General features: G+C 33.7%; 1 long non-coding RNA gene and 1 pseudogene across 1 annotated transcript; both read right to left on the minus strand.

Annotated features, from left to right (window-relative positions):
• Nucleotides 1-1,106: 1,106 nt before the first annotated feature.
• Nucleotides 1,107-1,627, minus strand: LOC136999916 (uncharacterized). The gene is made up of 2 exons (XR_010890196.1): nt 1,420-1,627; nt 1,107-1,308 (listed from the first exon to the last, which is right to left on the minus strand). It is a non-coding gene; the product is annotated as an uncharacterized lncRNA (long non-coding RNA).
• A 6,594-nt stretch (nt 1,628-8,221) lies between these two features.
• On the minus strand, nt 8,222-9,629 carry LOC105674023 (uncharacterized; annotated as a pseudogene).
• Nucleotides 9,630-13,677: the final 4,048 nt, after the last annotated feature.

The following is a 13,677-nucleotide window of genomic DNA, read 5'->3' on the forward strand; positions in this document are numbered from 1 at the left end:
ACAATCCGTTGGGTTAAGCCCATATCAGACTACGTATTAAAGATTAAAGATTGGAATTTAATTAATCAGGACAGAAGACTAAAATTTCTTTGTTCTGTTTAGTCAAATTTCAATTTTAATTGTTAATGCATGGTTTGATACGAGCTTTATATAAGCTTTATATAAGGCGTCTAATCAACATTTATAAGACATCTACAAGACGTCTAATAGATGTGTCTAATAGAAACTATTTCGACGTCTACCGAGATGCAAAAATCAACTTATTTTAGATTTATCGAATAGACGTCAACTAGACATCTATTCGACTTTACGTTTCTCCCTGGGGAGAGTCGAGTACTTCGTCCTTTCTTGCGCTAATTGTCTCATTTTTACGTTTTTTATATGAATCTGGAGGACGAGATATGGTTCGTTTTGGTTTTGGAGAACTTTCTGTAGAACGTACAATATAAATATTAAATTATAGTGTTCGCAATAAAATAATTTACATAATTTGTAGTTATAGTTTATTCGTACACTTTAACAAAATTTTTTATACATATAGATTTTATAGATAGTGAAAATATACCGTTATTGTTTTCATCGTCTTCGCCGCTGTCATCATAAAAACGTTTTTTCGTGACAAGACGCTTTGCCGATACGGGCGTAGAGTACTCCGACAATTGAGTGAGGCGAATTTCATCGTTGCTCGATATATCGACACAAGTTTTTTCGGCATTGCGTGCCAATTCGAATGTGTTGTAAGGCCCGAGAAGCTTACTGTATGTATAAATGTTCCACGAATCTTGTGGTGGAAGTTTTTTTTTTATAACCGTTGTAATTGGTTCCAGCGGGTGGAAACATAATAGTTTTGCATTGAAAATCTACCCAATTGTCCGCAACAGCCGAACAGTATTCGTCCCAAATTGCCACGTAATACATCTGCGGTAATGTAAGAATTTTAAATTGCATTAATAAAAAGAAATTTATTTGATTGCGTTCTGTCTCCTAGTTTGTCCACAAAAATTTGAATTTCTTTATTAAGAGTAATTTTACAAAAAAATAGGAATAACTTTAAAGAGTGATGTGATATGTGGAGGTGGAATAGAAAATCACAGAACCCGCCACAATAAAATGCAAGAGACAATATATATTTATAAAACAAACGCTACACAGGTCGGTGTCGAATAATAATAATGTGTTTAGTAAGCAATCGAGAAAATTCCATCCAATAGCGAATAGCGCCCAATCATGAGAATGAAGAACTGACTTAAGCGCCATCCCAACAAAGAGTTATAAGATGAAAGCCTTGTTGAATTGGCATAGAATAATCTAAATACATTTGCAGAAATACAAAATCTTATTTTTAGTGGCTAAAATAGAAAATCTTTTTTTAAATTAAATGTCATATAAAATGAGAATAGAAGATAGAGTTGAATTTACCTTATTTGTCGGTATGCAGAATTAGAATAAAACAAAACGTATTTTCATGAAGAAGTCTCATCGTTTTTCCACGTACAGTGTTTAACGGAAACACTTCTAACTGTGACCACTCATTTCCAATGTGGATGTCTAAATTACGCGAATCGCATGGATAAAATGGCAAACCCGAGGTGTTCTGCAGTACTCTTCCAATCAAAATTAATTCACCATTTTTCTTGGCAATGTGCTCGATTTCGACAATAGATTTATCAGTTGTGTAATAATATCTATCCGCCTGGTTAGCACAAGACAGTGTGTACTTCGACAAAACAATTTCTTTGTGCGGATTGGTGCATCCAAACGGTAATTCTTCAATTTTGGGATATTTGAGAATAGGATATTGTTGACAATTATCAGTACTTGTTACACTCAATGTTTTTTCTCGTAAACGTCTCTGCAACTGCTCTAAAGGTTGAGCAGTTTTCCTCAGCATTCTTTTTAGTTTTTGTAAGAAATTTTCGAAAGGAAATGCACTAAACATGTCCAGAAATCCGTATATCTTGACATCCTCAGCTAAATGGATCAGATTATGTACATTGTATGTGACATATTTTTCACCATATAAAATCTTGAACGCCTTGACAAAATGTACTAATAGCTCCTTCGCATATTCGTTATTATATTGACAATCAAAGACATTGCATAGAATAGAAATAGCACAATGAAGAGCGTAAAAATGTCTAAGGTAATCATTAGTCAAGCGTGACTGCAGAACAATCAAACTGGTGTACAACAGAAATAATCTTAATTCTGTCGCTTTCCATCGATCTAATTCATCTAGTCCTCTCGGTTTTCTGGCGAATTCTCTAGGTATATATCGTCCTAACGTCTTCAAATGAGCTGATAGTTTGTTAATGTCCGAAGCACGCATCTTAATGCCTTTTACTCCTTTTATCCAAAAATGTAGTAGCCTTTTTGTGACGCCGAGGCAAACCAAGTGCATGTAGTCTAATGGAAACTGCGTCACCATTTTTAATCCAGCAGCCTCAAATGGAGAATCGCCTATATGATGATCATCATTTCGGCGTAATAAAAAACTTTCATCTGTGCGCAATTGAGAACTTTCATTAAGGAATACCATTCGGTGCTCCATCCATTCCCCTTCTTCTTCGCATTTATCACATCCATAGAATCCTGTATGACTTTTAATAGATTTTAAAAATGCCTTAGCCGGGGCATCACATATTACACAATTTATTAAAACATTGTATTTTTTCCCGTGATACGTACATCCTTTATTCCTTATTTCGCAATACTCTTCAATAAATGGACGAACGATTTCGTCAGGATTCAATGGTTTCATGTATCCATGGAACACTCCGATTAAAAATGGTTCCTCTCTACAATCGTCATGAATTATCTGCCCTAAAAGAGGCCACAATTGACTCTTTGAACTTTTCGCAAGCGGCAGCCCATCAATGCTTAAATTAATCAAAATGGGATTTTCGATGGATTTATTGATAGACCTGGTACGTGTTAGGTATTCTTCCAGTGATTTTCGCAAGCCATGGTAATAGAAAGATCCGCTTTCAGTTGGCACTGTTGATTTTATAGTTGGTGTTTGCAGTAATGTTCTTGCATCGCTGGGAAGATTTTCATGGCCATTACGCCTAAGACCCTTCAGCAATTTTGTCAAAGCAGAATGCGTAATGTTATTTTCAACGGCCCATGATTTTAGAAATTTTCTCAATGGAATTTCTTTCTGGAGATTAAAGTTTAGATCTTGATTCCACAGTTCAACGTCGCTTTCACTTGAATCGTATTTAGATTCTGCGTCAGATGCGTCAGAATGTGAAAAAGAATGATAAGTTATTTCTCGCACATTGTCAGAAGTAATCATTTTTTCAATGCCATTGACATTATCGTCGTTTGCCTCGGATGCTTGAGAAACATCAATTTTTTCACAATGTTCCTCTTTCGTATCATTGAAAATTTTATTTTTATCAAAGTCTGATATTTCCTTTCGTCGACGCCATTGTTGAGATCGAGAAAAATCAATATATTTTTTACGCTTTGGCATAATTTTGGCCGTTCTAAAACTTTAATGTTAACAAATCATTAATCATCGATTATTGATAAGCAAATATTTTAAAAAACAAAAATAAAATTAAATGTAAATTTTTTTTTAAATATTTGCTATTATCGATTCAATAACTTCAATGTTAATAAATTTATAATAGCAAATATTTTAGAAAACCAAAATAAAGTTTAATGTAAATAAGACTTTTTAAAAATATTTTCTCGTTTTTTAAACAGAATTGTTTTCTTTTAAAACGTATGGTTTGAAACACACAAAGTGTCATGCGAAAGACTATAGCGCTAAAATAAAGCTTAATATATTAACGTTATATAAACTTATGTATTTAAAATTTTTTCAACTGAAGGAATAATCACCAATAAATATTGAATGCCAAAATCATGCCAAAACAGTAGAGTAAAAAAATTAAATTAGCTTATTGTGACATTTGATATTATTAATATAACATGTTATTTATTGCACAAATCTAATATTTATCATCAATATTTATTTATTCATATTTAAAGTAAATGTTTCAATAGCCGGACATCTAACGATTAATACAAATTTGATTAATTTTTATAAATATTTACTGTTTTTAATTATCTAATTATGTAACCAATTGAGAAACAAACTATAGCTCGCTAATATGTAGATTTGATGCCAAAAAGTATGTATTATATTTTTATGTATTATATTTTATTGTATATATTATATTTATTGTTCTTAAACTGTCTATCTTGAACGACATTTACTTAGAGATCCATATTATTAACTTGTTAACATTACTTTATTTTGCTGAATTGTTTAATTGTAAATATAATATTTCTTTGATAAAGATTTGTTGAAAAATTGTCTACGTTAACATGTAAGAAATATATATTGTTGTCGCAGATGGACAATACTCTTTGAAGGTTATATCCTTAGGAGGAGCTTAAAAGTTAGAAAATGTACAGATTCAGTTATTTCAAAAAATCTTCGTAACAAAAGAAATTTGATTAAATAATGTTTAGCTGTTGTAAATTTGTAAAGGTATATATTATTTATCATATCAGATTAATCTTCGCTTAATAGGAATACATAACCTATTGAAATATCACGTGCTAATCATACGTAAAAGAATTAAAGGCTTTATAAAGAATACTGACTAACCTTTTGTAATTTTTTTTCAGATTGAGTTCAAAGACACAAATTGTTAAAAAAAATAGTCACTGTTTTTGCACTCACTTGTTAAAAATAATAAAAATCGCAGATCACAGTAGCACTTATGGCCGGTTTATGCTTCGGTCTTAATCTTAATATTAAGAGTTGATAACGTAGAATGCCATAAGGGCGTTTATACTTCCCTAGTCTTAATCTTAGTCTTAATCTTAATCTTGGAAAGATCCCATCTTTTAACTTTAGTCCCTAATGTCCTAAGGCCGAGCCAATGAGGTAAGTCTGACGTCCGACGCAGCACGAAACCGCGCGAAATAATGGTTTTCGATTCTTGTAAAATACGAAAATGAGTGATGCTGATTTAATTGAATGTGTCCAACAATTCGATGTTGTTTGGAATAAAAAAAATCCAAATTATAAAAATAAATTAGTGGTGAAGAATAGTTGGAACGCTATTGGAGAAGCGCTAAATTTAAGTGGTAAGTTAGTATGTAGAATCTAACCTCTTAAATTGAAAGAACAAAAACTGTGTAGAAGTGTTTTTATAGTTTTTCTATTACAATTTGTGGTAGGTTTTGTTACATTTGCACATGCGTAGTCCGAATTTCCAGGGAAGCATAAACGAGTCCTTAAGATTAAGTTAAGACTAAGACTAAGATTAAGATTAAGACCGAAGCATAAACCAGCCATTAGTTGTATCGATCAAGCAAACAAACAATCAATATCTTTAACACACGAACCGTGCCAAATATTTATAGGCGAAAACGACTACCGCGCCATCAAGCAGTCGCGTCGTGCAACACGACGTCTTTGCGATACCGTTTAGAGTTCTTTTCAAAGTGTCTTCAAGATATCTTGCTAAAAATATCTTTTAGATATCTTTTAGAACTTCCACCAGCAAAAATGTTTACTGGGCTATTTGTTTCGCGGCTTCATCTCGCTCCATTTCAGGCTCGCTCGCTTGCTCGTCCAGAAATCGTCGTATCGCTCGCAGCTGCTTGTCCGCAGCTTCAATTTAAACCAGCGCTCGGAATTAGTTGCACATTTCGGGCCGATTCCCGAGACGACGCCTCCTGTTCTCCCACTACCGCCCGGCCGCTGGCGGCCGAGCCGCCGATAGCTCTGGCGCAGGAGCGTTTTATATAAGAAATAGGCTGGGTTGTTGAGGCACCTCTCAGAAAATAGTAATATTTTTTTTGCTACATAAATAATGTTTATTTTCATTAATAATTAAATATATATATATTATGTATTAATAAAAAGAAACATTATTTATGTAGTGAAGAAAATATTACGATTTCCTGAAAGGTGCCTAAACAATCCAGCCTATTTCTAATATAAAACGCTCCTGAGCCAGAGCTATCGGCGGCTCGGCCGCCAGCGGCCGAGCGGTAGTAGGGGAACAGGAGGCGTCGTCTCGGAAATCGGCCCAAAATGTGCAACTAATTCCGAGCGCTGATTTAAACAAATGTAACTTCAATTAGAAAAAAATTGCAATTAACGATACTACATGTGACAAAATTAAATAACTGTCAAAATAAAAGAATTTACAAATTTACTGCGCTATTTAAACCACACGGTTTGTACATAACACAAGTTATATATTTATATATACATATTTTTATAAAAAAATAAAAAAATAATGAAATTTTATCATAAATATGTTTCTAGTCTAATTATTGTTTTCAAGCTAAATATGCTACCAAAATTTTTACAAATATTCAATATATTTTCAAAGCTATACAAACATTTTTTATTAAATGTAAAAAAGTTATGTTAATAGAGTTAAAAATTTGGAGAAGTAGATGTTATTGTAAAAGAGATAAAAGAAAGTAAATATTTTATATATTATATATAAAAATATTTCAACATGTCTACGGCATGCAGAGCAATACAGCATGCAAACACTATTATATCTTGCAACACCATGCAACGAACATCAGCAAATATAACAATTATACATACTATTTGATTATGATAAATATGTGCATTAGGTTTAAAAATTAGAAATAGATAAATATAATATTCTGAAAGCTTAACTGCGGTGGAATGTTGCTGTATTAATTTATTATGGCCGATTTAGTAGTAACCACGGTGTAAAAATATAAGGTGATTTCACGGCAACAAATTTTTGTAATTTTCCTGTCATTGTTCCACATTGAACCGCTAGGTGGCTACGTGTTGAGGGACTTTAAATATATATGGGGCATTCTTTCTCAACTTTACACCCATGCTGCCCATTTTCTATTTAATCTAAAAATTTTTGAAAAAATTTTAAAATTTACAGAAAAATGTAAGCTTTCCAATGGCGCGTTGGCAAAATTATCAAATTCAATTGGATCATACTTAAAATTTCAGAAAACCGAAAAAAAATAATACCCACACAGCAAAATATATCTGAGATTTTAATCAGATATCATTTTACCAATATATTTTTGTCATATTTGAGATATCTCATTATCTGATATATTTTAAATATTTTCAGGATATCATATATCTGAAATCTCTTATAAAGTGATATTTTTGCAAAATATTTGTATATAAAAAGTTTTATAATACTTATTTTACTCTAAATATTTATAAATATATATTTATTTGGGTGCAGTTCCGAATAGGTGAAACGCCCGATTGTTTTGAAACTCCACTATTTTATGTAGTTTGGCGCGCTGATTACGAATATGATAATGAAAATCGCCGACTAGGTCATTTTCAAGGTCAAAACGAGGTCAGAAAAAGTAAAAAAATATCACTTTTTTGAGATTATTTCGAGAAATATTGATGTAACAAAAAAAAGTTTCAAATAAAAGTTGTAGTTTTTGTAAAAATACATCATTTATGTCCTATGCATTTTTTGTGTAAAACTAATAGTTTTCGAGAAAATTGACGTTAAAGATTAAAAATTTTGGTAAGTAGGATGAAACACGGGGGGTTCGGGGGGCTCCGCCCCCCGAGGGAGAAATGGGTGTAGGCGGGAAGAGGGGTGCAGGGGGGAGAGGCTCCGCCCGTCCCCCCGCCTATTACATAGCTAGTGTCTATTATAGAAGTTGAAAATAACTTTCAAACACAATATGCTCTCTACCTTGCGTAGGGGTCTTGCTAATCTTTTCAGTATCAAATATTTTTAGTATATTGTAGACTCATCATATCTTTAGTAAGGCGAAGATTTAATTCATATAAACTTTCTGCGCGCACACACCTTGCGTTGGGGTCTTGCTAATCTTTCCTGTACTTAAAATTTTTAGTATATAGTAGACTCATCATACTTTTAGTAAGGCAAAGATTTAATTTATATAAACTTTCTGCGCGCACACACCTTGCGTTGGGGTCTTGCTAATCTTTTCAGTATCTAGTATTTTTAGTATATTGTAGACTCATTAGATTTTTAGCAAGGCAAAGATTTAATAAATATACATAAATTGTATTCGCACACACACCGCTACATTCTTGAACGGCATGCGCATGCAAGCTAAGGCCTACCTGTTTACCAAAATTTTTAAGGGGTAACACCACTGTAACGGCCCAAAAAATTGCACTTTTTCAACATTTTTTTTTTAATGGAAGGAAATGAAATAAAGTATTAATACTCCGTGAAGTTAATAAGCATATATTGAAGTACTTGTAAAAATTTTTTCATATAATAATATTACAAATTGGCGGAATGGCAGCCATATTCCCGATGATCCTTTAAAATAAAGGGGTCCGCGACAAGCAGTGTAGCCGTTGGAAATTTGAACCTAGAACAAATAAAAAAATTCCTCATGATCTTCAATGGTATATCTAGTACAATACGTATGGGATTTTAGAAATATTGATTTTTGAGTGATTGGCGAGCATTTGAATAAAGTCGTTCATTTTTCGACAAAAAAAAGTGACATTATTTGGCAATAAAAAATGTTTAGAGCAACGTATCAAAAATTCCATACGTATTGTACTTCGAAATGTTGTTTTGAATGTACAGTAAAAAATTCAAGTGAAAATATTTAAAATTGTTAGAGTTATACTGCTTGCCGCGTTGAAAAAACGTGTTTCGAGAAAAACGCGTTTAAAGTTTGGAGTTGTATTATGAACATGAAAAAATTGAAAATTCGACTCAAAAAAAATTTTTACCATTAGTCTGCAATCCCAGCACCGTAAAGCTGCCCTTCTAAGTTGGAATATTCGTCCTCCATTTCTTTCCTCGCAGATGTTATGCCAGAGCGCGCTTTTTTTGCCGCATCTGATAATTGCGCCTCTGCGTGCTTGATTCGTTTTGCATCGGATTCGATGCAAAAATTATATGCTTCGACGCCAATTTCCATTTCCAGAAGCTGCACAATACGTAAAATATTAGTTATTCCATCATTAAAGACGCATGTAGCGATATCCGCTGCTATATTTAGGACTGTCTTGCCGCTTGAATACGATTTAGGAGCCAAATTCCACACTGTCGCATTGAAACTTTCGTTACTATTCTGCGTGTAACCGCCCAGGCAACGGTTTAGTAACTCGTCCCGACTCAAATCTTCATAAATAGGTTTTATGGCTTCGTAAACTTCCTCGGAAAGCGGTGACTTGTGACGGAAAGTGTCCAAGGTACCTGCTTCTTGCGCCTTCTTCCAATTGCACCAAGATTTCGAGCACTTCTCGTGTTGCGGATTTTCGTCAGTTGATAACTTATGAAATAAGGTCGCCCAAATTTCATTTTTCATGTCATCTAAGGATGTTGGGTTCCGACGAATGGCCAAACCATAATAAATAGTCAGCTCGTCTATTAATTTGGCACTTAATTTTCCTTTTCCTCCGAGGTTTTTCGATGATTTTTTAAGATTACGAAGTCGCGTTCCCATTCTTTTCTGTACGTGCGAGATGCATTCTTTCTTCTGTACTACTAAATCTTCATACGGTTCAGAGTCGATAATACCTTTAAATGTTTTGCTATCACCATCCCCGATGTAGCTTGAATATTTGAGATCGTGCAAATCTTTTGAGCGATGGAACATCTCGATGACTGCGTCAACTTCCATTTTTCCCGATGATCCTTCGTGGTTCGCTTTACATACATCGGCGTGCGTTTTATACCATTCGTCATAGTCACAAGTGTCCAATTTTTTCTTCCACTGTTCGCAACTTTTACAATATTTAGATTTTACCTCAACATCGACAATTTGCCCAGAAAACCAACCAATCAATGACGTGATCCCAAAAAGCGAAGAAAATCCGCATTTTCTCCAAGAACCATCACCGGAAATCGTTATTCCTGCAGATTGTCCATGTTCTTCAGTCATTTTCTTCTCTTTTTGTGCTCCTTTTTTCAAACTGGAATCTTTTACTGCTGATGTTGCGATTGAAATCATATTCACTAATTTATCGTAAAAAGATTGGAATACTGGACGTGGTAATTCCATGAAAGCACAAAACTTTATAATTCCATTTAGTCCAACTCCTATTAATCGCATAGCTAGAACGATTCGACGATTTATTTCGTATGCGTTTCGTATATATTTACAACTAGGAATTACAACTTCCGGGCAATTAGGACAAGCGATAACTATTTTGAAGCCTAAGCCACGAGGATCTCTTTCACGAAAAGTAATATCGAAATTACAGTTTTTACACTTCACATGTTGTGAAATCACAGCAAAAACTGCCACAAAATTTATAATTCTGTACCTGAAGTCATAATTTACGTCAAAATCTTCACTCGTTTTCAACTTCTTGGCAGACGCACTCACGCCTTCCGCGTCACCTTCAATCTCGAATCTGTTCTTCGGTCGTCTTTTCGACACGTTGCTTCGACACCGCGTTGAATGAAATTCTTTTGTGCCTTTTTGTCGCAAATACATTTTTTTTTTATCACTCATTTTGCTAACACTCCGAAATTACACAAAAACTGCTCAACTCGAAGCGCACACGTACAACAATAAACGACGGTTATTGATTTCAAGCGGGAAAATCATGTGTTTCATACACGAAATAATGCAATACTGACGCGTAAACACGTGTTTCTATATGAAAATGCTTCTAAAACTACCTCTAGAGACATCTAGTAGTGTCTCACATAACTTAGAAATCAATAAGCAAGGTATTATGCACTACTCTCTCGACAGGTTTCCACCCGGAGCAGGTAGCCGTTTCGGAGTCGCCCGACTCGTTCGGTACACAGCTTGGAATTTCGATGAAAAAAATTAGTTTCACGTATAAAAGTTTTTTCCTCGTATTCTACAGGGTTCAAAGGATTTTTTAAGCCCAAAAAAAAAAAATCGATTTTTTGAAAATTTTACAGTGGTGTTACCCCTTAATCTTTAACGTCAATTTTCTCGAAAATTATCAGTTTTACACAAAAAATGCATAGAACATAAATAATGTATTTTTACAATAACTACACACACAACTTTTATTTGAGACATTTTTTTGTTACATCAATATTTCTTGAAATAATCTTAAAAAAGTAATATTTTTCACTTTTTTGGAGTTTTGACCTTGAAAATAACCTTGTCGGCGATTTTCATTATCATATTCGTAATCAGCGCGCCAAAATACATAAAATAGTGCAGTTTCAAAAAAATCGGGCGTTTCATCTATTCGGAATTTTATCCATTTACTTTATATATTTACCTTATTTATTACTTAACCATTATAATTATTCAGATTCTGCACCTCTGTGAAGTTGGCACCCTATTTTAAAAAAAATCAATTTTTTTAGAGTTCTGAATGCACCCCAAAGAGTTCTAGAGTTCTCCATAAAATTTATAAATAGTTCCGGCGAATTAGACAAAAAAATCCATTATTGAAAGTATGGGGTGCTAACTTCACAAAACGTTATCACAAAATTGACGATAACAGCTTAATTGTCGGAAATAATTAAAAATATCATTAGAATTATTTGTAGAACTCTTGAGGTGCTACCCAGAACTCCAACGAAAAAATTAAAATTCCAAAAGAATTTTATTTTTATTGGAACTTAGAATTATTTCTTAATCGGTGATACGAAAAATAGCGAGAACTTGTTATATATTGGTCTGAGCGCTTTGAACCTTAATAATTATCGTTAGAACTCTTGAGGTGCTACCCAGAACTCCAATAAAATAATCAAAATTCCAAAAAAATTTCTCACTCTTCGGGACTTAAAAAATTTTCGATCGGTGATACAAAAAATTGCGAGAACTTTTTATATATTGGTCTCAGCGCTTCGAACCTTAATAATTATCGTTAGAACTCTTGAGGTGCTAATCAGAACTCCAATAAAATAATCAAAATTCCAACACAATTTCTCGCTCTTCCTGACCCAGAAAATTTTCAATCGGTGATACAAAAAATTGCGAGAACTTTTTATATATTGGTCTGAGAGCTTCGAACCTTAATAATTATCGTTAGAACTCTTGAGGTGCTACTCAGAACTCCAATAAAATAATCAAAATTCCAACACAATTTCTCGCTCTTCCTGACCTAGAAAATTTTCAATCGGTGATACAAAAAATTGCGAGAACTTTTTATATATTGGTCTGAGCGCTTCGAACCTTAATAATTATTGTTAGAACTCTTGAGGTGATACTCAGAACTCTAATAAAATAATCAAAATTCCAAAAAAATTTCTCACTCTTCGGGACTTAAAAAATTTTCGATCGGTGATACAAAAAATTGCGAGAACTTTTTATATATTGGTCTGAGCGCTTCAAACCTTAATAATTATCGTTAGAATTCTTGAGGTGCTACTCGGAACTCAAATAAAATAACCAAAATTCCAAAAAAATTTCTCACTCTTCGGGATTTTAAATTTTGTGTATTTAAAGTGAAGCATGCATCGTTGCACTGGAACTTAAAATAATCCAGCTATTAAAACACGCACATAAGAACTTGTAAGAGGCAAAGGATCCTGCGATTGATCACTCGCCCTGTATTTAATGACTCCAAATCCTCTCTGCTGTGTGTGTGTGTGTGTGTGTGTGTGTGTGTGCGTGTGTGTATGTGCGCGCGCGCGCGTGCGTGCGTGTGTGTCACAGCAGAGATAAGGACCCCGCGGTTCGTCACTCCCGTGGTATTTAATGACTCCAAACCCTCTCTGCTGTGTGTGTGTGTGTGTGTGTGTGTGTGTGTGTGTGTGTGTGTGTGTGTGTGTTGCGCGTGCGTGCGTGCGCGCGCGTCTGTGTCTGTGTTAATGTGAGTAACATTATTACTCATCAATGATTTGTTTGGATTTTGTTGCGGTGGTCTCTGACTAGCATCTAATGCAGAAGTACAGAAGAGATGCGTAAGGATAACCTATAATTGGTTTGTATAATATTCATTATTTTGGCATATATAAATTTTTAATATATATTATTATTCAGGGTATACATTATTAAATGCGGTGCAAATTTTTCGGTATCTGATACAGCTTTTCGCTTGTGTGCCATATCATCGTACAGATACCAGTGAGTTGTATCGTAAATATACGCAGTGTAATGCCCATTATTTTTGTCAATTGCGTATTGCTGATAAGATGTCGCACCAGCTAAGATATATTCTGCTTTATTAAGTTGTAAAATTTTTGGTATGTCACCGAGAATCATACTTTATTCCTTTATATCGATAGCAGCAGCGTATTGCTTATCTGTAATAATGCTGCAGTCCACTATTAAATGCGATTCAAAATTATATTTTTCAATAATTATTTTACAGCATTTTTTGCAGGCTGTATCTTTTTCGTGATTCGTATCTAATATAGCCTCTTTTATTTTAGATAGACCATTTTGCATAATTATATTGACATTCGTAGTAAGCACTGGAATGTTTCGTATGCTTTCATAATTGCAAGAATGACATTTCTTGCTTATTGTCATGCTTGGAAAATCTACGAATAAGTGTTCTGCGAGATGTGCGACATTGCAATTTGTATTTAAATGCATAATGTTCCTTCTGTATGGTATTATGTCAAAAATGGATACGTTACTGAGAATGTTCGCGCGTTCGTGATAAATATTGCTTGGAATTTTGTGACAATCTATTAATGAAATATTCCTTGCAAAATTAGCAAATCTGTTATTTTGTCTTATAACAATGTCAGCGTACTTTTCGTTTGTTACAAT

Source organism: Linepithema humile, chromosome 5, assembly GCF_040581485.1.
Source record: "Linepithema humile isolate Giens D197 chromosome 5, Lhum_UNIL_v1.0, whole genome shotgun sequence".
Lineage (NCBI taxonomy): Eukaryota > Metazoa > Arthropoda > Insecta > Hymenoptera > Formicidae > Linepithema > Linepithema humile.